This window comes from Pipistrellus kuhlii, unplaced genomic scaffold, assembly GCF_014108245.1.
Source record: "Pipistrellus kuhlii isolate mPipKuh1 unplaced genomic scaffold, mPipKuh1.p scaffold_m20_p_1, whole genome shotgun sequence".
NCBI classification, from domain to species: domain Eukaryota; kingdom Metazoa; phylum Chordata; class Mammalia; order Chiroptera; family Vespertilionidae; genus Pipistrellus; species Pipistrellus kuhlii.
Genome location: NW_023425404.1, coordinates 147,714,657 through 147,741,932, shown reverse-complemented (window position 1 = coordinate 147,741,932; position 27,276 = coordinate 147,714,657). Strand labels below are relative to the sequence as shown.

At 36.8% G+C, this 27,276-nt stretch overlaps 1 protein-coding gene and 1 non-coding gene across 3 annotated transcripts in view; both read left to right on the top strand.

Moving 5' to 3' along the window:
* Positions 1-27,276, top strand: part of ARHGAP24 (Rho GTPase activating protein 24) — a 431,485-nt gene that overhangs the window by 48,518 nt on the left and 355,691 nt on the right. The window lies entirely within an intron of this gene.
* Positions 17,585-17,690, top strand: LOC118709979. The gene has a single exon (XR_004985225.1). It is a non-coding gene; the product is annotated as a U6 spliceosomal RNA (small nuclear RNA).

Genomic DNA, 27,276 nt, shown 5'->3' with positions numbered 1-27,276 from the left:
TGACAAAATTCCATAAAGTCCAGCCCTGACCTAGAGATTAAAAAGATATAGGGTCAAGGGTAGAAGATAAAATGAAGATGAAGACTTATTTTCTTTAAATTTATCTTTATTGTTGAGAGAATTACAGATGTTCCTTCTTTTTCCTCCCATCGCACCTCTCTACCTGGTTCCACCCACCCTAGTCTTTCACCATGCTATTATTTGTGTCCATGAACAATGCGTGTATGCATATAAGTTCTTTGCTTAATCCCTTTCTGTCCCCCTTCACCCCTTCCATCAGTTTGTTCCATGTTTCCATGCCTCTGATTCTATTTTATTTGTCAGTTTATTTTGTTGATTAGATTCCACAGATAAGTGAAATCATTTGATATTTGTCTTCTTACTGACTGGCTTTTTTCCTTTAGCATAATACTCTTCTGGTCCCTACATGCTATCTGAAAGAGTAAGATATTCTTTTTATAGCTGTATAGTATTCCATTGTGTATATGTACCACTGCTTTTTTTATCCATTCATCTGCTGATGGGCACTTGGGCTGTTTCCAAATTTTAGTTATTGTAAATAATGCTGGTATAAACATAGCAGTGCATATATTCTGAAGGTAAAATGAAAATTTCAATGAAAGAAATGCACACCAAATTCTGGGAGATGACATTATTGTTGCCAAGACATATTGATGGTATTTTGTTCACTGCTCTGTCCCCAGTACTTACGTCAGTGTCTGGAACATAGGAAACTCTTAATGAATGTTTGTTTAGTAAATTAATAAATGTGTGATACAGAATAACATGAGTTCTCTAAGCATAGGACTTTGACTGACATGGAATATGTGTGCTGGAGGAATTATGAATATATTCTTACTCATAAGTGACCTTCCAGGTCTAACCAATGTATAGCTTCTCCAAAAAATTTGTATTTTAGGCTGATAATTGTGGGAAAACAGAAGCATCTCAATACCTAATATTTTATTTCTTGCCTCAGAACTTATTTAGGTTTTATTAAATATTTAATACTACAGGCCTGGTGCATGAAAATTCATGCACTGCAGGGGGAGGGTCCATCAGCCCAGCCTGCCCCCTCTCACAGTCTGGGAGCCTTCAGGGGCAGGAGGTGACCTGGACATTAAGGGAAGGTGACACCCCCATCACACCTCTGCTGCTGCTACTGCTGGCAGCACAAGCCTCAACTGGCCCTGGTTACCTGAGCCTCAGGTGACCCTGGACGGCTGGGTAGCCACCATCCGAGGATTACCTGCACCTTGGGCCAGCCCTGGATGCTTTGGGAGCTGAGGGAATTTGGGGACTCCAGAGGCAGGTACACAGAGAAGCTAGGCCTACCTGGGGGGTGGGCCTGGCCTTGCCACATGCCTACCATCCCAACAGGACTGAGGGTACTGGATGCTGCCATTTTGTGACTGTAGATGCCACCATTTTGGGGGTCAGGGCAGTCAATTAGCATATTCCCTCCTTATTGTTTGTGGGCGCCATCAGCTTTGCAATAGCATGAGGGTCAATTAGCATATTCCCTCTTTATAAAATAGGATATGTATCCCAACTATCTTTGTTTAAATACAGGTGTGGGCAAAAGTAGGTTAATAATAAATAAATAATACAAAATTAATAAATAAACAAAAATACAAGAATAAACTCTGAACTTTACAACTGTAAACTACTTTTGTTCACCCCTGTATAAGCTAATAACAATGTTGAATATGTTACTTTGCTTTTTCATTAAACACTCATATTCGTAGTTCACAACAATTCTATAAGATGAGTTTTTATTTCCTCCGTTTAATAAGTGAAGAAACAAATTTGGTTAAGCAGATATGTACAGGATCACTTATACAATCTGGGACTTCATCCCTAGGCTCATTATTTCAAAGTCTATCCCCTCTCCACAGTGTCCTGTAAGAGTGGCCAATCTCTGTGGTTCTTTTTATAATGAGCATCTGTTAACTATAGAGTCCTAAGGCTTCCTGGGCTCATTAGGATATAGTGTCTAGGATATACAGTAAAAATGCAAAGCACAAATGTTTACAGTAACAGCTCAGCCAAATAAAGTAGTAATGGAGATTAGGATACCATTGTTCTCAGGAGCCCATTTTAAAGTTATAATGTGAGGTGAACTGTGATCTAAAAATTTAGAATTACGTGGTAGGACATTTCAAAGTTTGTCTCTTTGTGAGTGATAGTGTTTCATCTAGGGTCCTTATGGGAAAACAAAATTCACCTTTGATGGTTAAAATAAAGAGATTTTGAGGAATTAATTCCTTATGAGGACAGAATAATAGAATTATTCTATGGGAGTGAGGGCTGTTGGTGGCAAATGGTGAATGATTAACATAACTACATATACTGAGGATAGTATAGTTAATTTTTGAAACATTTTCTCTATCTGTACCTATAATCTTATTCATCTATATGATTTTCTTCAGATAGAGATTAATATTTCCCATTAATCAAAGAAACCTTCATATAAACAATTGGAGGATGATATTGGTATTATAAAAAACATCATTTTTTTAATCTATAATTTGAGCCTGCAGAATTTAGTCTGTCCGTGGAAGACTATATAATGTTTAATACCAAACATAATGTTTTGTGATCTTTGAAAGAAGAAACTGACAACCTGTAATTACACCATAAACATTTGAATACTTAGCATCTGATAACAGCTCTCTTGGTGGTTTATTGTTTTCCATGAGCATTCTGCCATTTCCTGATTTTGCTCAGTTTATGGTGTGGCCATTCTTGTCCTGTCACGGCTAAGAAGCCTCAACATAACCTTCGTGTATAAAGCTATTTTTATATTGTCTACCATTCTCTGTCAGTGATGGAAAGCTTCTAAGTTCCTGAATTCTTTCTAGTCACTGATCAGTGGCAGCTCCCGATAGGCAAAAGCCAATTCTGTCAACAGAAAGCGCTGACTTGGGAGAGGAAGCCTTTCTGTTAGACCGTGGGTGACACCTGCAACAAAGTCACCTTCAAGGACATGGCTGAGTGTTTTCCTTTCTGTATGTGAGATGCTATAAAACAGATGGCCTGAGATAAAAATATATAGTGAGGATGTTTAAGGGAGAGTTTTAAAAGTAGCTACTAGTTATATTTATTGTGGGTCTATAGTATTAATTTTGAAGTCAAATGTTTCCAATTAATCAAAGAAACCTCCATGTAAAACCTCATCTTTTTTTCAAAATCTTCACCTGAGGATATGTTTTCATTGATATTTAGAGAAAGGAAGGGAGAAAGAGAGGGAAACGTTGATGTTATAGATAAACATTGATCAGTTGATTCCCATAAGCACCCTGGCAGGGGATTGAACCCACAACCTAGGCATGTGCTCTGATAGGAAATCAGACTCACTACCCTTTGGTGTATAGGACAGTGCTCCAACCGACAGAACCATTTGGCCAGGGTGGAGACATTTTTATCCTTTTGTTTCTCTTGTTTTTGTTATTCATAAAGAAAATTTCCAGTTTCCAAGGTAGATAAGCTAGATAAGCGTTCTTCAGGGAAATTCATTTAATATTTTTATTTTTATTCTTTTCACGTTTGGCTTACATTTATATGCTTCTGCCAGTCAAATTGCCCTGTATCAATAGTTTATTTTAGTTTATATACATTTAGGAATCAAAGTTTGAGTGAAAATATTCTCTAAAATGGTTTTTTTTTTTTTTCCTGTTCCACATCTTTGAGGATATAGTTTTCAGCACTTGCTAGTAAATAGTTTTATAGTCTAAAGCACATGTGTCAAACACAAGGCCCGCGGGCCAAATCCGTCCCTCCAGGCCTTGCAATGTGGCCCGCACCGCGCTGTCATCACTGCACTCCGCTGCGTTTCCATCACAATGACAGTTTATGACTGTTCAGTAAACCATTCGGCCCGCGATTTAGGCTGGATTTTAGATTTTGGCCCCTTCTCTGATTGAGTTCGACACCCCTAGTCTAAAGTGTTTTGTATTACTTACCATAGAGAAAGGTTATCTTCCCTTGCAGAGAGGGTATGAAGGTACTATTAATATTATTTGAAATACATCTCTCATCTTCTGTTTTGGCTGTCAAATACAAAAAAATAATCAAGATGATGTCATTAGCAAATTTTGTGCTGTTGTAGACATTATTTATGATTATTATGTGATCATAAATATTACACACATAAATCAGTGTACATTGAAATGTGATAAAACCCCACTAGATATACTAGAATGCATTGTGATAGTCACTAATTTAATATGCTTAGATTTTTAACTAAATAGCTAGCCTCTGTTAGGTTATTCTCTTCCAAGAAACATCAGAACTTTAGTTAAGATACTTTTTCCCAATACAGCACTGAGTTTGCTGAACATCTTCATGACAGTTCAGTCCTTAGGGGATGAGAAATCTGCAAATCATGGACAAGGGAATGAGTGAAGTGATCTGATGCAGATGGAAATAATCTAGGGAAGTGTATGTGAAGCTAGAATGGAGGTCAGAGCAGGGGATTGATATAGGGATATAGATATAAGTATAGGTATAGATATAGATATAGTTAAATATAGATGATATAGATAGATCTAGTTATACTATTAGATGTAGATATAGATAACTAGATGTGGAAATAGAAAGCTTTGACAGTCATAAAAGGTACATTTGGGGTAATTTGAAAAAGACACCAAAGGAAGAAGAAAAGTACAGACAATTGACTGTACTTCATTAACTTAGGTATTGTTGTTTTTTTAGATTTTCATGCACCTTGTTTCATGCAAATCACGCAGTAATCAGCAAGTTTGGTTTTAAAATTAACTTTCTAAAGTTACAAATAATTAATAACTTAGACTTTATGGTATTAATAATTGGTTATTACTAATAGCTTCCTTAAGTTTTCAGAACTAGGAAGTGGCTGGGCTGGAGTTCTTACACAAGTCTGTCTGTGTAAGAACTTGCCATCTCCTCTATTGGAAGGGCTGTGGTTGGGAGAATAAAAGGAACCGATGTGGTAACAGATTTGCCTGGTTACAGGCAGAGGGTAGTTGGTCTGTTGGCTGGGAGAGAAAGCAGATGGAGAAAAATAAGGGATAGAAATATGTGAGGGTTAAAAGAAGGTGACAATAAAAAATGAGTGAAAAGTCTTAAAGCCCAGAATGCTGAGTGGAAAAGGGTGTGCTAGCTGGTCCTCTTATCATCCTAATGCTTGTCGATTGATACAGTTATGAAAGTGACAGAATAAAGGGACTCTGGTTCTCCCTCCAGTTCAAAACACACCCACCCAATATCTTGAATGGTCCTTATTTTGTTTTCAAGTCTGTTTTAAATACCTTTTTATTACTAAATCAAACTCTGATCAACATATCTACCTAATTACAATAGATTACTGTTTCAGAGATTTTACTTGTAAACAAAAGCAGTTATGGGAGCTTTTCATCAGAAATAAAAATTAATGTTTAGGTATCAAAAACTACAGCTATTTTGCTAAGTAAGTAATAGTTGTCTATGACAACTATGACAAAACAATATTTGAGAACTTAAGATGTTGAAAAATGAGGAATAGTCAGGAAAAATTGCCTTTTGATAAATCTGTCCATGATAAGTTATTATCCTATATGATAAAGAGTATGCAAATGGAACCTCACACCCTCATGTCACAAGATGGCCGCCTCCACATTGTTACAAGATGGCCGCCCCCACATCATCACAAGATGGCCATCCCCAGGTTGTCACATATGGCCACCCTATGCTGTCACAAGATGGCTACCCCCACGTCATCACAAGATGGTTGCCACAAGATGACTGTCCCCACATTGTCACAAAATGGTTGGCAGGGGAGGGAAGTTGGGGTTGACCAGACCTGCAGAGGAGGGCAATAGGGGCAACCAGGCCTGAAGGGGAGGGCAGTTGGGGGAAACCAGGCCTCCATTTGGGGGTGCTTGTGCTGGCAGGGGAACAGTGAGGTGACAATCAGGCTTGCAAGGGAGCGGTTAGGGGGCAATCAGGCTGGCAGACAGAGTGGTTGGGAGTCAGCAGTTCTGGATTGTGAGAATTGGGCCTAAATTGGCAGTCAGACATCCCCTCAGGGGTCCCAGATTGGAGAGGGTACAGGCTGGGCTAAGGGACACCCCCAACCCCAGTGCACAAATTTTGTGCACTGGGCCTCTAGTTAATGTATAACTTGGCTGATGAAATTTGAAGGATAGTGCCTTTTTGTAATTTAGAAAATATGCATGTGTGTGTGCATGGATATTTATAAGTTCTCACTAAAAAATATATCCTATGAACATTTTAGGTCATAGGTAATTTTACACAGTACTTTATCAAAAATCAATATTTTAAACCACAATAATTTACTGCATTTCTACTATGGGAAATATAGAAGGCCATGTTACTCTAAACACGTTTTGTGAGAAAGAGTCTCATTATTTTTTTCCATTTTGCTCAAGGAAAATTAATCCAGAGAAGGAAAATTATCTTTTTTGACTAATACGCTATGTTAGATACTCTCTATCTATTGTTGTTTAATAGCCTTTTTATCATTTACATTTCAATCATTAGATAGGCACATATTGAGTATCCACTCCATGTTCAATTCTGAGCTATGCATGCTTGGATTATAAGACACAATTCTTGACCTTGAGAAGTTTTTCATCGGGTTGCTAAAATAAAGATCAGGCCTAAGACACAAAGAGAAACACATTAACTACTAATGTAATGTCTCCTCTTTTGTATTCAACCATTCCTACTCCAAGAATCTTTTATTTTTTTTCCTTCCTCTTTTGATTATTAACTCTCATGCCCAGGGTAAAAAGTGTTTATTTTGAGCAATGGAAGGGAATATAGGACTTTGGTGTGAAAAAAATATGAGCAAAAACATATTCAACTATAAAACTCCATGTAGAGCCAAGATATTCCTATAGAGAAAAATGATGTTCTCCCACCTAAATTTTGAAAGTATTACTAGTGTAAACTAGGTTCTAATATCTAGGAAAAGTATTGTTTATTTGAGTTCTTACGCATTTCTTGTGTCCATGTTTACCTGTGGCATCTATAATTGCAGAAACTTTCTTCAAGATTGTGATGAACTCTTGGCATCACTAAGTATGCTTTGCAGGAAATACTACCTGGGCATTAGTAGCCAGCATATCACTGAGGGGAAAATATTTTAATTGTTAGACTTGTATCCCTAGAGATTTATTTACAATTTGGGAATTGAGAACTTTATAAATAAGTCATTCAAATGTATTCAAAGAAAGCATAGGTTGTAGTGTGTACAAGTAACTTAATAATATTTCCCTTGTACTTTGGTGTCAGGGTTTTCCCCCGGTGACTTCTGCTGAAGAGGTACTTCCTTAAAGGTGCAGATGTGTGTCCGAAATCTGAAAGGTGGCTTGATTATTTAGGGAAGATGCACTTCTGGGGAATACATTTAGCAATTTAATAAAAACAAATCATCCCTGCTGTCTTGGAAAACAGCAAATTTTGATTTACCCTGCTAACCATTAATAACTAAGGGGGAATCTCCCTTCCCCCAATAAAATTCTCATAGGTTTTTCCTTTCTAGGACTTTGAGGTATAAAATGGCTAGGAAACAGTAGTAATGTAAACACTTAGATATGAATTTTTCATCAGCTTTATTATTAATGCTCAGGGAAGAAAGTTGAAAATTACTGTGTCTCCAGTGCAAATGAACTTGTCTACAAAAGACAATGAAAAGAACAATGTATTTTGAATACAATGTGTTCCATGCTGATTACTTCTATTTTACCATTTTAACTTTATATTTCACAAAATCAGATAGAATTACCATCTTTGCACATCAAAATCTATCAAATATTGAGTATGGTTCAATCTAATCAAGGGGCTGTGGGACAGGTAATTATATTTATCATACATGATGGAACTTTTTTTATTTGATATTTGAGGTCATTGCTACCATGACTTAATAAAGTCTTTTGAAAGCTTAATAGAAGTGAAAAATGCATGGACTCATTCAGTTATTGTAAATATTCAAATTTGACAAAAATCTTTATATCAGTCATTAGATGGCTATTTTTATTAATTTACAACCATCAATCTAAATAAGTATAATTGTTGGGCAACTATAGCTTCAAAGAAAGTTTTAGGAATCTCTGGCCTTTCCTGCAAAGCAGAGCTGCTGTGCAGCCTCTGATGAGAAATGTGCAAGCAGCTCTGCCAGCTCCCACTCAGTCTATTCTCTCAGCGCTCTTACTGCAGGAAGTCCTGGCTCAGGGGACTTTGTTGGTGACAGGAGATCTAATTCTATACATTTTTGACTAAACATAATTCTTGAATCTTTGCCTTTTATAATATTTACTTTTTGAATAACATGGTCTTCTTTAGAGACACTTATTTGGGGCTCAGATACTCAGAGAAATAAAGCATGGGTAATTTCATAACTTATTAATAAGGTTAAGGAACATATGTGAAATGCATAGCTGTTTATGTAGGGACAATATGGGAATTGTATTACTTGGTAATCGAGAAGCATGCAGATAGTGGTCAAATATAGAATCTTGAACCAAACTGCTGGTTTGAATTCTGGCTCTACAATTTACTAGCGGTGTGACCTTGCATAACTTACTTGACTGCCTTGGACATTCTGCAAAATGAGAATGATTAAAATAGCATCTTTTCACAAGGTTATTGCAGAGATTAGTGAGTTAAAATGTCTAGAGCACTTATGACATTTCCTGGTGCATAATAAGCAATTTATATGTTTGCTTTTAATGATGATGGTGATGGTGATGATGGTGATGATGATGATGATGATGATGATGATTTTAGTTGTAGTAATTTCTAAGAATAAAGAGGTAAGAATAAGCACTGCTGTTTGGGTTTAATTGAGTACATGAATTTGGATGATTTCTTCATGGGTGCTTGTTGGGGGGGATGATAAACAATAATTTCGAAAGGTAAACTGGGTTATATTATGACACCTTGAAAATGAGGCTACGCTTTTAAAATGATGTGCTGTGCAGTTGGCAGCCATTAAAGGTTCTGGACTATATAAAATAATGAACAGTCTGGCAGTAGCATTGAGAGAAGGGGCCTTAGAAGCAGACACTGTGGGTTAGAATGAAGTCATTATCTAGTTGTGAGGCAAACGGGTGGTAGTGAGGATAGAACATAGCTAGTTATGATGGAAGGATTGAAGAGGCTAAAAAGAAGAATATTTTAGTTGTGGGAATAGAAAGAATGATATCATCAACTGTTGGTACAGCTGGGAAAGAGAGAATGATGATTAAATCTGGATTAGTGTTTTGTAAATGGCAAAAATACTGATTACAGTATTACAAGATCCTGAATGGCTTCTGAGTCTCAAAGCAAGCCTTAATTTTGTTGATTATAGTTTTAATGATAAATATAATTTTTCTCATTAATTGGAAATTGGCCATCTGTTCATATTATAAAACACACCATTACTCGACTTCTTATTAACCTGTGTGACATTTCATAACCATGTTAGAAAGCAGAATTTTCATACAATTCTTAAAATGTTTTATTTTTCTTTTCACTCTAAGATTGAAATTTCAGCTATTCTAATACTTGAATTTTATAAGACCCTTCATGTAATGTCTCAATTTTATGTTTAAATCCTAAAGCAACTCTATGAAAAATAAGTACTGTTAAAGTATTTTTTTTCAATTATCTGTTTATTTTTCCTTACACTTTTTTTTAACAGTGTTAAGCTATAATAAATATTTAAGTGCTTACTCTTGGTTCCATTATAACTTCATTCATTCCTTCATTGGGGGAAATGCTAGTAGTTATATGATAGTAGTCTATATCAGGTAATGGTATAAGTTTGATGCAGTACAGTTCAATGGGTAAGAATAGGAAAATATAGTAAAATAACACTTTAGGATCCAGAGTAAAAAATAAAAATAAAAAATACCTGCTCAGATACTTGCTAGGTTTATGACTTGAGCAAGTCATCTTAGCCTGTGGATTCTATATACATATGGAATTATATGGATTATATGGACTTTATGAAATTCAGATCATGTACGTGGAATTTATAAGAAGCCCTGTGTATAAATGTGGCTGATTATTATGGTTTTTTTTTTTTTTACAAAGTAATGTATTAGACATGTTAAAATATGATGGATTCTAATTCTTCCTCTTACTGTAAGTCCCATCTTTTATGTCTCTTGGGTGATTCTGTTGTCAGTTAACAGCACCCTTTCATAATAGTTGTCCAGCTTTATATCTTACCCCCAATCTAGGCATGAAAGATGAGTTTGGGGATTTGCATGAGTAATTCACAGCATCTGGGGAGAGCTTAGTGAACTGAACTGGCGGCTACAGATATTGGCACCTGGAGAGGGGAAATGTATTCGTTCTACTGTGATAAAATCCTTAGGAATTATAGCTTCATACTTTTGCAACTAAAATGACATAGTGCTGGATAGTTTCTTTTTTAAAAGGCAAAAAGGAATTTGTCACATTCACTGCAAATGTTCTCTATGTAAAGGACCAAGCACATGAGACTTCTTTGCCCCTGGGTTGAGAATACTGAGTGAGCTGCAGCCTGGCTGGCTTTGTTTGCTGGCTTCTGCCAAAAATGGACAAACAGCAGCTTCTGAGCTCTCTCACCTGACTACTTTCAAGCTGCTGAAGGGGAAGGAGTAGCAAATTAATGTCACTAATGTCTCACATAGAAGGGTCTGCCAAGTATTAGAATTTAAAGTAAAAACTCAGAACAGAACATGTGTGCATAAATATCCAAATAGGAATATATTAGGGATAGATCTGGAAACTGAGGCTGTAGTATATATGTAAATAGATTTATAATTCAGGATTATTTTGTTTCTCATGGAATTTTGGAATGCCTGGGGTATTCAATGCTAGAGTTTATTTTCATGTGATAGTTGAGAGACAGTGTAGAGCAATGGTTAAGAATACAGTCTCTGCAGGCACACTGCTTTTGTTTGAATGCATGGTTGTTTTTAAACAGCCACTTATTGGCAGTAGGACTATAGCTGCTGTTCGATACTTTAGTTTTCCCATCTATAAATTGGATAATAATCATACTTCATAGAGTTTTTGTGACCAGTACATCTGAATATACAGCATATATACCTGCACATATATACACATCCACATGTGTGTATATACATATACATCGGAATAGTGAGCATACAGTAAACACTACATATTATTTATTAAACAAGTAAAAATCATTTCTAACTAAAAGCATGGAGAAGGTTATATATATAGATTTTCAATGGTAGTTAATAGCTTTTATAGTCTTTAAATTAGGCATGACATTTTCAAAAAATAAAACTAAAATGGCATGGCAGTTCAATTAACAAGGGCCAGGAATGGAACAAAACCATCCTTTTACCTTTAGCCGTCTTAACAGTAACAACTAGGAAATCTTCCTACTACTCATGTTACTTCTAGAAATAAATGCTAAGGATTTCTAAGAATCACAACATTTTAGAATTAGCAGAAATCTTAGACATCAAATAGTTATTCAACCTCTTTATTTTGGGAGATCAGATTTTGGAGGCTAAATAAATAAATAAATAAATAAATAAATAAATGACTCTCAAGGTCAGATAACCGTTCAATTCCAGAGCCATGTTTGCTAACTTCTAGTGTAGTACCCTTCCAATTACAGTGGCACCACCACCACTGGTGGTGGTCCAGTGAACAGAACTTGCTTCTTCTTAGTGTCATCTTACAATAAGCCAGATGTGTTCTGTAACATTTTATTTTGAAATGTTTTCACATTTAAAGAAATGTTAAAAGAATAGCAGTAGGGACTCTTAACCCCCCTTTACCCAGATTCACCAGTTGTTTACATTCTGTTCCATTTGCTTTATCATTCTAGCTATATACCTATCTGTTTGTCATGCCTGTTTTCTGAATTGTTTAAAGTAGAGACATCTTTCCCCTTTATAAACACTAGAATGTGTATTTCCTAACAACAAGTACACTGTCACATAACTGCAATTATCAATGATCAAAATGAGAAAATTTGACAGGTACAATAATATTTTATATGCCACAGTCTATATTTAAAATATTAATTTCTCCCATAACGTCCTCTTTCTGTATTTCCCCCCTTGGCTCAGGGTCCAGCATTTTGTTTGACTTTCATGACTCTTTATTGTAGTTTCATTATGAACAGTCATTTGCCTTCTTTAGTCTTTTTGACCTTGAGATTTTTGAAGAATACAGACCAGTTGTTTTGTTGGATGTTCCTCAGTTTGGGTTTGTGCAGTGTTTCCTCAGGATTAAAGATAGTGCGTCCTTCTTAGAACATCACATTAGGAGGCACATAGTAACAGTTTATTCCAGCATTGATAATATAAACTTGGATTGTGTTGGATCTGCCAGATTTCTCCACAGTAAAGTTATTATTTTTACTCTTTCTAAACAGTATGTGGGAAGATATTTGGAGATTATGTAAATATGTTTTATCCACCAAAACTTTAGCACTAGTTTTTGCATCCATTTCTAATTTTTAACTTTGTGATTGTTTCCATATATCTATTAGTTGACATTCTGAAAAGAAGAGCTTTCTTGTGTCTTCTATTAGTTTAATTGCTTGTTTATTTATTTATTATGTAAACAGAACTGATGCACTCTTATCTTTTATTCTACAGTTATTACCCATACTGTCATTATTTATTTAGATTCTCAAACTTATGCCGAGACCAGTTTGGCTCAATAGACTCTCAAACTTTCCCATTTTGACTAGTTTGAAAAGCATTTCAAACTAGTTTCTGTAGCCTTTTAATATTTCCACATGATTATTGAGTATTTCCTGACTTTCTGGAACATATTATTCTAGGATTATCTGATACTTTTCCTGACCAACCCCTGGAATGAACCTCTCATCCTAGTAGTCATGCTTCCATTTTATAGTACATTGCACTCACAAGTCAATGTTTGGACAATAAGTGTATTTATTCAATGTTACTGGTATGCCATTACTTCTAGGCCCTCTCAGTTAATAGCATTAGTAAATGTGTATCTATATTTATTTCTATGTCTATGTAGCTATCTGTTAAAAACCATGTAATCTTGGTCTAAAGTTTAATGTTGCAGTTAGGTAAGGTGAATAATTCTAGAGATTTAATGTACAGTCTGATCACTAAAGTTAATAATACTTTATTGAATACTGAGAGTAGATTTCAGATTCTCTCATCACACTCAAAAATGGTAACTACATGATAAGGTTATGTATAAATTAGCTTGACTGTAGTCATCACTACACTATATATACCAATAATAGAGGAATATACAAATTATCTGGGATGCCCTCACAGTAACAGTAATGATCAAACAGCAGGCTGCATGGGGCAACAAGGCTGGCAGGGGGGTTAGTGAGGGATGACCAAATGACTAAACAGAAGGCTGCATGGGGCAACCAAGCAAGCAGGGGAATTAGTGAGGGATGACCAAACAACTGTATAGCAGGCTGAGTGGGGTGACCAGGCTGGCAGGTAGGGGAGGGGGGGGCAGTAAGTGGCAACCAGGCCACCAGGGGGGCAGTGGGGGCAACCAGGCCAGCAGGGGGAACCTATGGATGACCAGGCAAACAGCGGGGGGGGGGGGGCAGTTGGGGGTGCCTAGGCTGGCAAAGGGGGCAGTAAGGGGCAATCAGGCTAGCAAGGGGGGGGGGGGCGCACTTGACGGTGACCAAGCTAGCAGACAGAGGCAGTTAGGGGCAATCAGGCAGGCAGGCACGTGAGCAGTTAGGAGCTAGCAGTCCCAGATTGTGAGAGTGATGTCTAACTGCTGGTTTAGGCCCGATCCCTGGGATTGGCAGTTGGACATCCCCTGAGGGTTCCCGGATTGAAGGTATAGGCTGGGCAGAGGGGCCCCACCCACCATGCACAAATTTTGTGCACCTGGCCTCTAGTATGTGTATAAAACAAATAATCATATTATATGCCTTAAGTTAATAATGGTATATCTAATTCCAATCTCAAACCACAAGATGCATCCTTGTCTTCTCATGTCCATATTTGTAACTTCCTTTTCCAATAGTGAGAAACCTGGCTTCCCATTTTGTTCAACACATATATTTACTTGTTCGACTTGAAATACACAGAAGTTAATTTCAGAATTGTTAATCCATAACAATTAGTACAAAACAAGCCTACTAAATAGAATTCAATATTTTCCAAGGGTTTTTTAAGTTATTAAAACAACATAATTTGTGTGCAGATCTGAAGTGTATATTTCATTAGTTTAGACAAATGTCTACAAGTTGAGCAAATACATATATATGTTGAACATAAAGGAAAGCCAGGTTTGTCACTATTGGAAAAGGAAGTTACAAATATGGAAATGGGAAGATAAGAATGTGTCTTGTGGTTTAAGATTGGAATTAGAAATATAGTTAATTAGTTTAAACAAATGTCTATATTCATGTAACTCATGTCCTATCAAGATACTAGGCTTTTCCATAACCGTAGAAAGTCCCCTATGCCCCTTTACAGTCAATATCCACCACTTGAAGAGTAGCCATTTTTCTTATTTCTACAACCAGAGACTGGTTTGGTCTATTCTAGAACTTCATGTGAATGGAATCATAAAATGTATATTCTTTTATCTGGCTTATTTTACTCATTATAAAAACTATGGTGTTATGTGTATGTATAATTTGGTTCTTGTTATTTACTAAAGAGTATTTCACTGTGTGGTTTTCTTCTAGAAGTTTCAGCTTTTAAATTTGTTTATCTATTCATTATTGTTGGGCACTGTTTGGACTATTTCAAGTTGGGGCTAATATGAATAAAACTACTATGAACAGTTTTGTACAAATATTTTGTGAACATATGAATTCCATTTCTATTGTTTATACATCTATGGTTGGAATTGCTAAGTCATAGGCAGACATATGTTTAACTTTACAAGATGTTGTCAAACCTTTTACAAAAGTGGTTATACCAGCAAATGTATGAAAATTCTGGTTGCTCCATATTTTCACCAACATTTGGTATTATCAGTCTGTTTTAAATTTTACCCATTTACATGTTTATGTTATTGCATCTCATTGGATCTTAATATACATTCCTCTGATGGATAAGGATGCTGGAACTTTTTCATGAGAACTGGTCATTTGTATATCTTCCTTTGTTAAGTGTCTACATGAATTTTTCTATATTCTAAATTCTTTCTTTTGTCTTTGTATTATATAGTCATAGGAAGCATTTACATATTATGGATTTAATTCTTTTGGCAGATATATGTTTTGCAACTATTTTCTAACAGTGACTGGCTTGCCTGTTCATTTGTAATGATGCCTTTTGATGAACAGATTCCTAATAAAGTCTAATGTATAAATTTTTATAGTTATTTTTATATTCTTTTAAAAAAAAAACTCACTTTATTCCCTGAGATTGTGAACTTGTTTTCCAGTTTTCTTCTAGAAGTTTTAGCTTTTAAATTTAGTCTTACTATTTATCCTGAATTAATTTTGTGTTCAATGCAAAGTAGGATTAGCTTTGTGTTGTAAGCCTAGAATTCTATTATTTTAAGGAAAAATTTTCAGAAATGATTTTATGTGTGTGTGTGTGTGTGTGTGTGTGTGTTTTGTATTAATCAAGATTCTCTAGGGTAGTAAGTAACTCAAACAAGATTAAACAAGCAGGACTTCATTTGTTTACTTTGGTTGGAATTATAAAATATATTGTAGGATCCAATGAAGGTACACACAGGCCAGGACTTCAGAAATTAGAACTGGGATGGATATTCCAGAGCTGTCTCCTTTCTTCTCTCACATCTGCTTGTCTCTGAACAGCCGCATTTTGCAGACAGCTTTCCTCTACTGGGCAGGGGAGGTGACTGCTTTTAGCCTCAGATGCTCATCCATCATGTGTCTGTATAGCTGACCTAAGAAAGGACCCCACTTGGTAATGTTTCAGTCACATGTCCACTCGCTGGCCTGGTCACTGTTGCTAGGCAGCCCGGGACCTATGTGTGATCCACATTCTGGCAGTGGGATGGTGCGACCAAGGGAAACAGCATGGCACAAAAGAGTGTTTCTCAAAGATAGGCTCTGGACATGCCAAATCATATGTCCCACAAAGCTTCATATTTTTAAAAAATGTCTTTTTATGGATAGTATTTATCTTTCACTGAACTGCTCATTAAATATATTCAAGTGTATGAAAGCTAGGTTTCTGTTCAGTTTATCTAAAACTTAGTGTGTATTAATTAGATATTTTGAAGAACTATAATATGTTCAAATTATATGAGAATAATGGCACCTTCTCACAGATCAAAGTTTAATACATCAAAGTGAATGATAATGGGAATGATGCTGAATAAAGGGGGATTGCAGTTAAACTTTTTTCACTTTGACATCTCCCCACTTACCTTAAATTCTAATGAAAGAATTATATTGTCAGTATTTCAATATTCTTAGAGTGAAAAGTGATTTTCCAGAACTTGTAAAAGAAGGCTGATGATGTTCAACTCTTAGGATTAATTGATAAAGAAGAGGTCCTTATTGGAAATCATTAAATACCATACAGCTTGCATTTGAAGGAGAAAAATCTGAGTTTGTTGTAGACAAATGACGATCTCAAGTTACCTACTTGTAAAGTGTGGTTGAATAAAAAGCTGGCTCCATAGACAGTCTTGAAAAGATAATATAATTGACAACATATCTGATGTTCTTGCATTGGATTCTTTAAATAAATCTGACATTAAAAGTAGTATTTAAGAAAGACAGGGGTTGGTTGGTGGGAGGGGAGAGATTAATGGGGAACTTATATGCATATATGTATAGCCTATGGACACAGACATGATGAAAGCCTGGGAGGGTCGATGTAGGGTGGAGGGGGTCAATGGGAAAATAAAAGGGGGAGGGCATCTCTAATACTTTCAACAATAAAGATAACTTTTTAAACAAGTATTTCAGATAAGTTTAAAAAAATCTTTATTGTTGAGAACATTACAGATATTTCCCCCTTTCCCCCCCACTTTACCCTTTATCCCTGGTTCCTGCCCTGCCCCAAGCCTTCACCACCCTATTGTCTGCATTTTTATCTAAGATTAAAAATGTGACCATGAGGGGACAGAGACAGAGCAGTTCTGTAAGTGACAGGCCCGGAGGTTATTTCTCTCTGTGAGCAGAGGACCCAGCTGATAGGGTTCTCCCCACCTCAGCCAGACTTTCCATTTGTTCTTTCTCAGTTTTCCTCTTGTTCAGCTTTGCGAATCCCCCAACCCTTTTACACACTTCTCCCAAAAGCTCTCCTTCATTGCTGCCCTTGTTTCCCCATCCTGTGGGTATTATTATCCCATTACTCTTCAGATTTAGGTGTGGGAAATCTCTTTGTTTCTTGGAGACAGCTTTTCAAAGCAAAATTTTGAACTATGAGTAAGAGGTGGGGAGGGACACACAAAAGCTGAAAAGTTAAGATGTTTATAAAAATTGGGTTTCTGATCTTATTTTTAAGGCTCTAGTAATAGATTGGACTAATTAAAATGAAATAATGAACATCCAACTCCTATTTCCTTTTCTCTGCTTCAGATTTATTTTTTTTTTTTGTGATGCAATGACTGTTGCCCACTTTGAGCTCTCAGCAAGCTATTAGTTCTTCCTTAAAAGAAGATGACTTTTGTGCTCACATTAGCAGAACATATACCCAGTTTGGAACAATACAGAGAAGTTAGCATGGCCTCTATACAAGGATGACAGGCGAATTCATGAAGCATTCCATATTTTTATGTAATGTAGAGCATGTGACTATAGGTAATAATGCTGCATTGCATATTTAAAAGTATCTAGGAAAGTGGATTTGATGGTTCTCATCACAAGTAGCTGTGTATGGTGCCAAATGTTAACTGGACTTACTGTGATGATCATTTTGCAATACAGCCATGCACACATAATGACATGTTAGTCAAGAATGGATCTGATGGCCCAAGCTGGTTTGGCTCAGTGGATAGAGTGTCAGCCTGGGGACTGAAGGGTCCCAGGTTTGATTCTGGTGAAGGGCACATGCCCGGGGTTGTGGGCTTGGTGCAACTAATCAACGATTCTCTCTCATCATTGATGTTTCTATCTCTCTTTTTCTCTCTCCCCCCTTCCTCTCTGAAATCAATAAAAATATATTTTAAAAAAAGAATGGATCTGGTGGATAGCAGTCCCATCCTATCTAATAAGGAGGGAATATGCTAATTGACTGCCCCACACTCAAATATGGTGGTGCCCATAGCCACAAAATGGCGGCATCCAGTCCCCTCAGCCCCGCTCAAGCAGCAGGTGCATGGCAAGGCCAGGCCCGCCCCCAGGCAGGCCCAGCCACTCCATGTGCCTTTCCCAAATCTCTTCATCCCCCCAGCCACCTATGGCTAGCCCAAAGTGCAGGCAAACTTTTAGATGGTGGCTGCCCAGCTGCCCAGATCCGGCAGGTAACCAGGGCTGGCCAAGGTTTGCACTACCAGCAGTAGCAACAGCAGAGGTGTGATGGGGCATCTCCTTCCCCTGATCGCTAGGTCACCTCCTGTCCCTGAGGGATCCTGGACGGAGAGGGGGCAGACCCCCTTCCAGCACCAGGCCTCTAGTAAGATTATAACAGAACTGAAAAATTACTATGACAGTGATGGCATCACCACCTTAACATATGGCACAACACATTACACATGTGTTTGTGGTGATACTGGTGAGATACATACTGTAATGCCAGTCATATGCAGTATGTATGGTATATAATACTTGACAATGATAACAACTATGTTATCGGTTTCTGTATTTTCTATATTATACTTTTATCATTATTTTAGAGTGCACTCTTTCTACTAATTGCTAAAACAGTATGCTGTGTGATGCTGGCAGTAGCCTTACACATCTTGTTTCCAATTTTTCTTGATTGCTTCATTTTTTCTTGTGCTTGGTTTTATCTCATGTAGTTTTGCACAGTAACATGCTGTGTAGGTTTGTAGCCTAGAAGCAATAGGCTATATTATGAAGCCTAGGTGTGAATGAGGCTCTACCATCCAGTTTTGTGTAAGTGTACCCTATGATGTGTGTGCAAACACAAAATCCCCAATGATTCATTTCTAAGAATGTAGCCCTGTTGTTATTTAGTGAATAACTGCATATACAAATGTAGAATCTTATATGTGTAATGTTATGTTCATTTTAACTCAATTTAAGAAAGAAAGAAAATGGAGATGATTTTTTCTTCTTTGCTCATTTCAAATGGCATTCTCTCTTAGGAAGTACTTGAGTTTCTATTTTATATAAGTTCTTGGTTTGTTTATAGAATTGAAGCAACAAATAGTCTCCCTCTCCTTTTCCTATGCGATTGATTGATGTGACTATTTAGAGTTGTTGTATTGAGACGGCATTTGGGAGTGTCTAGGTTCTGCAAGAAAAAGAACTGTGATTAATTAATGATGTCTGACATGAGCTTGCAATCAAAGCACTTAGTAAAGTGTTTTGATTTGATTTTCGTTTCTACTCAGGTTATCAGCATTGGGAATTCCAATAGTTCTCATTTTTACTCCTCGATGTGGAGGTGGGGAGCCTATCGTAGTATATATTAAAATACTTTTCCTCTTATTGAATGAAAAATCTCCTTAAGAGGGAGAAGATCTTCCCTACAAAGTATAAAGCATTTTACATACAACAAAAACAAAGTAAATGCATAAAAGAAGTTTTCTTGTAAATAATTAATCCCATTAAGTCATTCTGATTTCTTACCAAATGAATATGAAAATATTGATGCTAAAGTATAAAATTTAAATTGGCATTCCTGATTCATCCCAACATATACATAATTTTCTATTTCCTGATGTTTTGGACAATATAATTTCTAATGAATCAAGCAACAGGATATTTAGTGTTTCCTCAGGAAAATAACTGCACATTTACAAAAATTATTACTGTTAAAGTTACCCCAGGTGTGCTCTTCTGGTGACTACTTTAAACTGTACTTTACTCAATTTCTCTCTTCTCTTCATGCTTACACCTTCAGTTTTAAGAAAAAAAAGTTTATTTTTAACTCAAATTATGAGTAGCGTTAGCATCACCAGTGAGACAGAAACTCAGTAGTTTCTGAAGTTCAATTTTATTTTCTTCTTCTACAAGCTGAAAGGATTAGGTGTAGGTGGGAGAATTGGACTGAAGTGCTTGCATTGTTGTCTAATAATAAAATATCCAGGACTTTTTTTACACTGTACTTTGGAGAACTTTGAGGCCTCTGTGGTCAATTCTAGTAGGCCCCAAAGGCTGACTCATTCCTTCATTCATTCACAGTTATTCAACAAACCTTTGTACATTCAGTATATTCTGGTTAGTTTGGGGTGTTCCATGAAACATCAATGAGTTATGGTATAGAAAACTGTAAAGTAATAAGCATATGACCAGATGATAAAGATGATGTCCATAATGATGATGTTATCATGGAAGGGGGATGTCTAGGTAGGGGATAGCAGTGGCACTAGAGAAGCTTTTGTATAGGAGCTGAAGGATAAATTAAAAAAAAAATAGATGTGGTATATCTATACAATGGAATGTTACTCACCCATAAAAAAAACACACAAAAAAAACCCCGAAATCTTACTATTTGCTACAGCAGGGCTAGACCTAAACGATATTATGCTGAGTGAAATAAGCCAGTCTGAGAAAAACAGATACCATATACTTTCACTTATATGTGGAATCTGAAGATCAGAATAAACAGACAACATTTAAACAGACTCATAGATACAGAGACTGAGTGATGATAGCCAGAGGGGAGAGGGATTGGAGGACTTGGTAAAAAGGGTGAAGAGATAAGAATTATAAATTTATAGTCACTAAATTGTCAGGGATTTAAGTCCAACATAGGGAATATAGTCAATGATATTACAATAACTATGTATGGTGCCAGGTGGGTACTTGAAATATCAAATATTATAAAGTATATGATTGCCTACCTACTATGCTGTACATCTGAAACAATTACAAAATAATATTGCATGTAAAATGTAATTGAAAAGTAAAAGTAAAAGAAATGAACCTTAAAACAAAGTTAACCGTGAAATCCTGGCAGTGAGAACAACCAACCGTGCGAGGCAACCCAAGGTGCTTTAAGAAATACAATTGCATCCTGAAAACAGACTTAGGCTCCTGGAACTGGTTTTGCAGCTAAAACAATTTCCACCGGAGCCTCTGCAATATCAGACCTAGCTTGCTTATTCCCTGTAGGCACTTCGGTTTGATTCATTCTTCAATTGAAGAGGCAATGTGGTCGAGAGTGAGGGACAGAAAGTGAACTGTTTTTCACCCATCAGTTTTCTTTAGTTAGCAGTTACCTTACGACAAGCTTCTAAGACTTAGTTCTTTTTAGTTTTTTCCTATACATCTCTTTCGTAGATGTGCATTGCCTTCATCTACTCTGGCTGCCATAACAAATGGTATGGACTGGGTGGCATAAATGACAGACAGGTTTTTCCTTACAGTTCTGGAGACTGGAGGACTAGATTGAGGGGCCAGTAGGTCAGGCTCTGGTGAGGCTTGTTCCTGGCCTGCAGGGAGCACCTTCCCCCTGCGTGCTTACACAGCCATCTCTTGGCATTTGCCAGAGGAAAGGGAGTGGGGCAGAGAGAGAGAAAGCCAGATCAAGCCTGAACTTATTTAAATATTTAGAATATTGAGTTTTAAAATAGGTAAATAATTGTAGTTATTGAAGAAATATCCTGGAAAATAATAAAAATAAATCTATACGTTCACAGGTTGACTGTAATATACCATTATCAGATTGTTCCCTGAACATTGAGTGGCGAAGCTCTTTAATGTTTTTTATTTCATCAAAGGATGTGCGTGGGGTCTGCAGGAATATACATACATGTCTTCCAGTGGCATGGAACTGAGTTTCAGAAAAATGAGAAAAGAATCTCAACAAATGTTTTGCCTTTTAAGAATTTTCTGCCTTATGGAGAAAACACACACAGTGTATATTATATATACTCACACCCACTCCACACACACATACCCATAGGTATGCACGCACATGCACACACATATAAACATATGCATGCATACATGCACGCATTATCTCATCCCTTCCTTATGCTTTGCTTTGTGAACCATTACCCATAGGAAGGATCTATGCTAGCATTGAGATGTACAGCACAATAAAATGTACAAACCTGCCTGACAAACCAGCTTGTTAGCAACAGCTACAAGACCGAGTTGTGGTTTTGTTTTTTTTGTTTTTTTGTTAAATAAGAAAGGTTAGAATTCAGATAAATATTGGCTTTTGTAAACAGTGCAATCACATTCATTTTACAAAGGAGTTAGGTTCTAGTGTCAACAAAAGGCAACAATTGGATCTGAACAGAATTACACTTGAAAGTTACATACATCTCTCACAAATTGCAGTATTTTATCAAACCTGCCAGTTTGATTTTTGTTTTCCCCCAGAGCGATAGAACAGATCACTGTTCTTTCACTCAACAACTCGAGTAGTTTGTGTTGAAGGGTCTCACCATGTGAAATCATATGAACTTTGAAACTCCAGGGTCACGGTTGCACAGGGACACACCCCACAGAGGCCCGGGGAACTGACACTGGCTGTAAGCACAGGCCTCCCACAATGGGACCATGTGTTCACTGAGTGTAGTGGAGGCCTTCATGGTGAAACTGCTAATGCCCTAAGTTCTCTCTCTTCCTTCTCTTTCCATCTAGCTCCCTCCTCCTTTTTTTTCTTTTTCTTTTTTTCTTTTTTCTCATATTTAATTTTATTTTGTGTCAATCTCAGGTGCACAGCTTAGTGGTTAGACAGTCACATACTTCACATAGCATTCCCTTCAATGTTTCCAGTAACACAACTGGCAGGATACATAATAGTTATCACAATATTATTGACTATATTCCTTATGCTGCACTTTACATCCCTGTGACTCTTTGTAACTGCCAATTTGTACTTCTTTTTAAAAATATATTTTATTGATTTTTTACAGAGGAAGGGAGAAGAATAGTTAGAAACATCAATGAGAGAGAAACATCGGTCAGCTGCCCCCTGCACACCTCTCACTGGGGATGTGCCTGCAACCAAGGTACAATACATGCCCTTGATAGGAATCAAACCTGAGACCTTTCAGTTCTCAGGCTGACGCTCTGTCCACTGAGCCAAACTGGTCTGGGCAATTTGTACTTTTTAACTCCTTTACCTTTTCACGTAGTCCCCAAACCCTCTTCCTCTCTGGCAGCCACCAGTCCACTCTGTGGTTATGAGTCTATTTCAATTTTGTTCTTTAGATTCTATTGTACATCTAAGTGGAATCATATGGTATTTGTCTTTCTCTGACCGACTCCCTAGCCCACTCCTTCTTTGTCAGTCTCTTGTGTTTGCTAGACATGTGTAGTCCCATAGATGAATCCAAACACACTGCAACTCTATGGCATATGGCATTCTATTTTTATACATCTTTGATTACATGCATGTTTATATATTCTCTATTGAAGTCACAAATAGAAATACCTATATGTGTGGCTGTTGGACTTTTAAGAAATTCTGTTAGAAGCAGGAATTTCATCTCAGATTGCATCATGGAATACTGTTGTGTTCCTAGACCATCTGGATGCAAAAAAAAAAGAAAAGAAAAAAAAAGAACCATACACATAGATGTACAAATCAGTTTCCATGCCTGGAAAATAATTCAAAGCTATGAACCCATCAAAGGATGGTAATTTTCTAAGCCCTGATATGGCACAGTAGCCATCATGAAGGCTCTGTTCTAAGACTGGTATGAAGACACAACTTTTCAATTATATTTTGTTAGTTTAGAGTAAAAATTTATGTTATTTTTATATTGTCATTGTTAGGTTGATATGCTAAACACCGTAGTTAATAGTTCTATTCTGTAACCTCAGGTACCATCCAGCTGCCCCCACACAGCGAAAATCCTTTCCCAGTGGAGATTCAGTTACATTATTCTCTGAGAAGTTGAATGAGTACGTTCTACTTTTCGTCATGCTTAACCACTATTGACTGCATGCATTTCCTACAAGGCTAACATGTGTAAATATTGAATGTTACGTTTATTCATAAAGGACTGTTTCAGGTTCATTTAAATTTGAAGATTTTGACATTGTGTTTAGGAACAGTTTTGATGCTAAATTCCCCTATGTCAGAGAAAAGTAAATCCAGTTCTTAAAGTATACAATCTTCTTTAAGAAATGTAATGCAATGTAAAGACTCTCCAAAATATGCTTGTATGAATTCTACTGTGGTTGTTACATAGCTTCATTCACCAAGTTCACATTGTTTACTGAACACCAAGTGAACACTCTTAAAGGTACTGGGTAAACTCCAGTAAGGAAAAGCAAGTCCTTGGCCTCCTAAAGCTAACGATCTCCTGGAGGTATGATTAGCCATAAACAGCTAAAGAAATATCAATTTAAAGAAGTGTTAGGAAGACAGAGGACAGAGTTCAGTGATAGAGAATAACAAGAGGGTAAGTAACTCTCCGGGTGATTAGTAAAGCCTTGTTGGGAGGAAGTAGTTTCAGGCTGAGACTTAAAGAATGAGAAAGGGTGAGCCTTCAAACAGCATGGGGCAGAGTAGCTTAGGGAGAGATCAGCAAGTATCAATAATTAAGGCATAAAGGACTTGGGTGTTTTCAGAATTGGTAGTAAGCTGGTGTGGTTGTTTGCATCAGAGCTTTTAAGAGTGTGTGTGTGTATGTGTGTGTGTTGGAAGGGGGGTACTGAAGATGGGATGAGGTTAGATCAATAAGTAGGTGCCTCTCCCTAGCTGGTTTGGCTCAGTGGATAGAGTGTCAGCCTTTGGACTGAAGGGTCCCTGGTTTGATTCCAATTGGGAGCACATACCGGAGTTGTGGGTTTGATCCCCAATGTGGGGCATGCAGGAGGCAGCCGGTTAATGATTCTCTCATTATTGATATTTCTGTCTCTCTTTTTCCCTCTCCCTTCCTCTCTGAAATAAATAAAAATATAACTTAATAAATAAATAGGTGCCACATGATTCCTGATTTGTAAGCCATGGTAAGACTCTAGATTTTAAAAGAATAGTCAGATCCCATCAGATTTTAAGGGTAGAGAATCATTACCTGATTTAAATTTTTAAAAGCTCACTTTGACTGCTTTGTGGAGAATAAAATATGTGTGAGCATGTGCCCTTGTCTTAGTGTTTGTGGTTTAAAATGGAAGCTGTGAAACCAGTTGGAGGGCTATGAGAATCATTTAGTCAAAGATAATTATATCTTGGATCATAAGGTGGCAATGGAGATGGACCCAGAGGGATGGATCTGAAAATATTTCTGAATTTACTGAAAATATTTCTGAATTTACTGATGGATCTGATATTCATGATGAGGAATCAGGACTCAAAGATGATTATTTTTTTTCAATTGTATGTATCATGGTGCCATTTACTAAGATCAGTAAATGGGACAGGGCAGGTTTTTAAGAAGGTCATGTTCACTTTTAGATATCTAACACAAAACCTATTGCAATATTTATTAATTCATCAAACATTGATTGAGCTTCACTATATGCCAGACATGGTATGAAGTGCTGAGGATATCTAGTGTCCTTAAGTGTATGGGATTAGAGAGGTGATGAATTTCAGTGTGCTGAAAGGCACAATAGTTAGAAATTATCAGGCCAGCATTGTCATTGTCAGGGTAGAATTTGAGCCATTTAACTTGTGAAGAAATATCAAGACTCCTTTATAAAAATTATAGTATTTTAGTAAACCTTAGTTTTACTCATCCAGCAATAGTCATGGCATTATTTTCTCTTGGAGATATGATACAATTTGTTTTCATTTCTGTTTAATGAATTGTTACAATTAGTACTACTAAAATACTTGCTGATGCATTCTGAAGTTATGAAATTAGAGACAGCATAGCCAGGAGTTCAGTGGGCGATGCTGTCACTGGTTTCACCAGACTTGTAAACAGCTTATGTAAGAAGGATTCTAAACAATGTTCTAATGTGCACACATTTTTTTCTAAGGCATTAATGGTAGGTATAAACAAAAATGGGCAGTTGTATTTTTACATTATTGATGGTAGGTTTCTAATTACTTTGAAGAATTTTAGAGGAGATTTTTCAAACTTAATAGAAAACATGAATTTTAAGAGGAAAGAAAAAAAAAGGAGAAGGGGCAAAGGAAAGAGTCTGTTGTGCATGAATTCTAGGGATGTGTGTGTGTGTGTGTGTGTGTGTGTGTGTGTGTGTGTTTTAGAATGTTTGTTTTAAGGAATGCCCTTATAAGTTCAACTTTATAAGTGAAGGTATTTGTTCAAAGAATCAATAGGTGCTGATGAAATAACAACTTGTGTAGATTTGAACAATTTAAATACCAGGAGACCAAAACAATTACTTAGAGTGGTCTAAATAAGCATACTTATTATCTAAATTATGTTAAGCATTCACTGTTCATTTAGAGTGAGCTTTACATGGCTCCTTATAATTGGTCAAGTAACGTAAAAGAAATGAGATGAAAGTTCCTGCCCTGAGGGCATAACAAACTGAAGCATTGGGCATGATCCAATCTGCGCACACATGCACGCACACGGCGGAGGAATGCTTCCTGCAGTAAGGTGTTTCTGTCTTGGGAATGCCTTGTGCAGCAAAGGAAGTTTCAAGATGTTTTATAGAGATGAGAGCTTATTAGTGAGAAAGATGTTTTGGTTTAAAAAGGAAAAAGTGAATATTGAATGAGACAGATGGTGGTCAAGTGGCCTACTTGAAGCTTAACGGTGGTTTATAGAGATGGAGATGAAAGCAAGGATGGAGATAGCTTGGAATGCATGCCAGTGGAAGAGGAAAAACTACAGAGAAGATGGTTGAGATGCTCACAACCTGATTAATTGGACCCAAAGTTCTGCTTCATTTCTGCAACTGGGAGGGCAGGACTAAAGTCAGAAACTTAAGGCCCAATAATGAAAGGTCTGAACCTGAAACTTCAAAGAAGAAACTTAAGTAACTAAGAGCGGACAAAGGGAACTTCATGGAATTGATAATTAGGACTATGTACATACAAATCAATGGGGGGGGGGAGCGGGGAATCAATGGTGAAAAAAAGGACTAGATAAAAAGTCAGCTTGTTTTCTGGAATCAAGCAGAAAAGTAGGAGCTTTGTGCCTGGATATGCCAAAATAGGAATATTCTGTTTTATTACTTAGTCTGTATCTTTATATGTTCATCAACGATACAAGTGTAAGGGTGGACTTTTCATGAAAATATGCAATATTAATAAGAATTTGCAGAAAACCTTTGGGGCAAGAAAATATATTTTATTCTTAGCCCTGGTTCTCCCAGAAAGCCACTTCCCCATTTTACTGTGG